We start from the raw sequence: 4,674 nt of genomic DNA, 5'->3' as shown, positions 1-4,674 counted from the left end.
TCTCCCTGACTCTCTCTATTTTACCTTCATCTTGCCCTTCCTCCCTCCATATTTTCGTTCTGTATCTGTCTCTCTTTCTCTTGTCTGTCTCTCTCTCTCTTTGCTTCTCTCTCTCTGTGTCTTTGTCTCTGTCTGTCTGTCTCCCCCCTCTCTCTCTCTCTGTCTCTCTCATTATTTCTACCCTTTTCTCCATTAAGTAAGTCATATTATAGTTACTGAACCTGGAGTCCAAAAGAACTGGGTTTATCTCCCCAGATTCTCATTACCTATGATAATTTTTATTATTGTCATTTTTCTAAGATTATATTAGATGGATTTCAGAAGGAAATAATCCTAGGGCAAGTTGGTATGCTAATATTGTCCATTTATATAATGTTTGGCAGACCATCATCATTACCATTCAGTTGTTTGGGCTTGGGACAAATGTGAGAAAAGAAAAAAAAAAAAACAAGAAAAGAAAAGGGGGAGCACAGACAGGGAAAGGGAAGAACAGAGGAAGAGGAAGTCTAAAATGAATTAAAATCACCCAAGAGAATTATAGCCCTTCCTTCTGTCATTTTCCACCTAATTTCCTACCAGGATGTTTTGTTTATCAATTGGATGTTTTTTTTTTTTTGCTGTTTTTTTTTAAAGTGCTTTGATTAAATTCCTTTTTGTTGTAGCAACAAATCAGCTGTATCCCTACCCCAGCACCCCACCCAAAGCATATGGGCTTGTTGGAAACTGCATTAATTCTTTTTGCTACCAGTGTGGTCATTTAAGATCATAGAATGACCCTTCTGCCAAGGTGGTGGATTCGGTCAATGTTTTGGAGCTCCTGCACTACCCATTTGAGACTAGTTGGAATCACCAGGGGTAGGATTAACTCTTTTTGTGATTTAATGCTTTGCTGAATGACAAACAATCAAGTCCCTTTATACTGCCTATTTGAGCATATTTTAATATTTTTTTCATATTATTAATTTAATTTGAATACCATCATGGGAGGAGCTATGAGTTCTGGGGAAAACAAAGATGGTTTAATTGATACTCAAAGCTCACTACATTCTTACTGAAAGATTGGAGCAAGCATTCAGAGCTACTGATAGAGGGGATTACTATTTGGAAGGCTACAGGGTCTCTGCTTATAAAGACTTAGCTTGGAATCATGGAAACATTCATTTATCAGCACCTTGCATTCATTCTGAAATAATGGAGGCATTGAAACTTCTACTAGGATTCTCTTTTCTTAATCTGGCAAGTAGAACTGGATACTTGAGTACAATGGTAGGCTTAATTTTAGGTACTTTTGGAATAAATCATGAAATTGAGCTTCACTCTGATGTGGTGGAATATGGCAAGGAAAAACTTGAGAACTTCACCAGAAATAGTGGTAGTGATGGGGGACGGGATTCCAGCTGAAACCCTAAAAGGAAAAGATTATTCCTTTGGGAAGAGAATTTCAGTGCAATCAATTTTCTTAGAGGGAGGTGACTTATTTTGCCCCATCATTACTTAAGTGTCCTCCCAGGTCTTTTGGAGTAAGAGTCAGCCTCTGGAAAATTTGTTCATGTAATTATTAAACCCAGGGGAAGAAAACTTCTGCCTGCAAAAGTGTTGTTACTTCCCAATAGCATCTGAAGGAAGTGGAATCTGAGTGGAAACTCTAGAGAAAGTAACAACTTCAGATAACCTTTCCAGTCAAATGTAAATGATTCTAATGGGGCTCTTGCTTTCTTTGTTTTCCCCCATTCTGACATCACTTTTACTTCTCCCTATATTTGGGCCTTACATATTGAATGGGCTTGTTAGATTTGTCAGATTTTTGTCTTCCAGACTACGCCTATTCACCTACAGTTGGCAGCAAACAATAGGTGCCAGCCAATGTCCCCCATTACCCCCTGGATGCAGCCTGTGCTTGGTTTCAGTCAACCTCCTCCCCAGGACCCCCTTAAGGTAGGGACAACCCTACGCCCCTTGCCAGCAAGAAGCAGTTTTAGAAGATGAGACTTTTGCCACTTGCCCCAAAAGATTTTGGCTCCCATTTGTTTGAGGGGGGAATGATGGGGGAATGGGATTTTCACTGGACCACTAAAGGGAAAAGACCTCATGTCTTTGGGACATGGACCCCAAAGCTCCTGAACTCAGATCTCTTGGTGTTCCCCTGAGGCACCTGCCTATTCCAGTCAATAATCCTTTTAACTGACCTTTCACTGTGGCTCTCCAGCCCCTTAACTCCCTCAATTGTCTGCACCTGGCCCACCCCAGATTACTTGTCATTCCTTAATCCCATTCAGATCTTCCCACTGTATTTCTGTATAAAATGTCAATCTTGTCTCCATCAAATTGCACAGATTCCTTAAGAATCCTGCTTCTATTGGTGACACAATAAACCTTATCTTGGACTGAAAGCAGGCTTGAGTGGTCCAATTCTTTCAGGGCAAACCCCCTATCCTTTACCCTTGCATTTCAGAGTTCCCAGCACCCCTAGAACACAATAATATCTTTGATAAATCTAAATTCTGTGGACCAGCATTTGTGGTTAGTAAATGCCTCCAGATAGCATCTGATAGTATGACCAGATTTATTGTAGAATTGGTGTCCAGAAAGACCATGAAAACCACATGAAAATGTTATTGAAAGTGGGAGGTATCATGCCTATGGATCAGTTAACTCAAATTATATGAACTGGACAGAATACCTGGGATAGTAAAAATATCCTTGCTATTTCATTTTCTCCATTAACACAACCAAATAGGAATGATGACAACAAACTTATGGGGTGCATGGGTACTTGTGCTTGGACCCCCATTCCACGATCGTATTTCTCCATAGCTTCACAACACTATCCCTGACAGTTTTCTCCCCAGCCCAAGGACACTATGCCTAGCAATAACTGATAAGTGGACCCCAGTAAGACAAACTACCTTTCCTCTCAATTACTCATGAGCAGGCCCCAATAAAATAAATTATCTTTCCCCATGACAAGAACAAGCTGATCTCTGAAGAAATTCTCTTGCAAAAACAAGACTATCTTGTAACCACAGGATTATCATGTATTGATTTCCAAAGTTATCATATTCAATCCAGAGGTCAAGCTATAGAGGTCAACTCTCAAAGCTGTCTCACTATAGACAGACCAAAAATACACCTCTAAGAAACCCTTTCTTCTGGTTTCCACTAGAGAATGACATCTGTGACCAAGGTTGTAAGTTATCACCTAATTAGCATATCTGCTAGATAATCCACTATTTTTCCTATCTAAGATTTAGTGTCATTCCTGTTAATTTGCAATTTCCTTAAGGAATTCAAGTTCCCTAAGAAGCTCTGCCTCCTATATTGGTGTTACAATAAACCTTTGCCACCATGACTTAAAGAATGCTTGAGTCCATGAATTCACTCCAGAGAACCCCCTCGTGTACTCCAGTCCTTGAGGGGTCCTTGAATCCTGCCCCAGGCAAACCTCATCAAAACCAGATTCAGTGGGATTACCCTCCATGCTGTCAGCAATGTATAAGACTTGGCTAGGATAAAGTTCACCATATACTTAGAAACTTCATAAATGATGAGATGCAAGCCAAGAGTAGTTCTCAGAAGGCTCCTCTCCCCACCCCACCCCCCACCCCAAAAAGGGCAGAGAGTTAAACAGAGAATTAACATATATGTACTTGTGGACAATCAACTTATCCCTCAGCCTAGACAATGAGGATGAGGGAAAAAATAAAAAATGGAAGACCACAAAGAAGAGGAAGAAAAAGATCACTGTGAAGCTTTAAAGCCAGAAGAACCTCCTCAAAATCTATTGAGAGAGAAAATAATGAGAATACCTCGGCCTGAGTCTTTAAAAGCATACTTGACATACTTTAGGGATAAATAACTCATGTGAAGTAGAAAAGATACCTACTGATAAGTCCTTCCTTTTTTCTTGAAAATGTAGCATTTGTTATAAAAAGATCAACAGATACAATTATGCCTTTGACTAATACAGAATTACAATGAAAATGCATAACCAAGTTATGTCTTACAGTAAGGCTTAGATTTTAACAGTGAAAATCCCTTTTATAAAATCAATTTTTCTTTAAATTTTGAAAAATGCTGTTTTAACTCAGAGACATATTACAAATTAATCAATATTTTGAGTGTGCACGGTAAAAAAAGTAAAAAGTAAACAAACTCTAACAAATCTGTATTGGTCGAAGGGTAGATGAAATTTTATATCTGGTTAAGTAAAAATGTGTTTATGTATTCTGGCTTGAAGGGTGATTGTTGACATTTTTTTTCTAGGCAAGATTTTAAAACATGAAGACCTACTTCTAATAGTGACAGCAAACTCTTTGTAGACTTATTTACTATACTTTTGTTGCAATTGTTATTGCTGGGTTGTTATAGATGTATTCAAGGTAATAACATGAGGATAATAACTGAGTAGCAACACTGAATAAGTTGGCTTTAATAAAAATGCAATGTCTCTAGTAATTAGACAGTCCTGCTACTTTTACGTTTGTAGTTAGTGCTAGGGGATGGTGGATTGCTGTGTCTCTCATAGAGACAACTTAAGGGAACATCATGATAATATTAAAGCAAATATAGAGTTAATATAGCTCTTAGCTTGTATGAATGTGCTACAGTTTTCAGTCTAAATCAGGATATCCAATTTTTGGGAATTTTTAAAGATCATTTGAGTTCTTTTTTTGT

At 38.4% G+C, this 4,674-nt stretch overlaps 1 pseudogene; it reads left to right on the top strand.

Annotated features, from left to right (window-relative positions):
- The first annotated feature begins 980 nt into the window (after positions 1-980).
- LOC118853435 lies at positions 981-3,856 on the top strand (annotated as a pseudogene).
- Positions 3,857-4,674: the final 818 nt, after the last annotated feature.

Source organism: Trichosurus vulpecula, chromosome 6 (genome assembly GCF_011100635.1).
Source record: "Trichosurus vulpecula isolate mTriVul1 chromosome 6, mTriVul1.pri, whole genome shotgun sequence".
NCBI classification, from domain to species: Eukaryota; Metazoa; Chordata; class Mammalia; order Diprotodontia; family Phalangeridae; genus Trichosurus; species Trichosurus vulpecula.
Note: the sequence above shows the minus strand (reverse complement) of the source record. Positions and strands in the feature narration are given on the sequence as shown.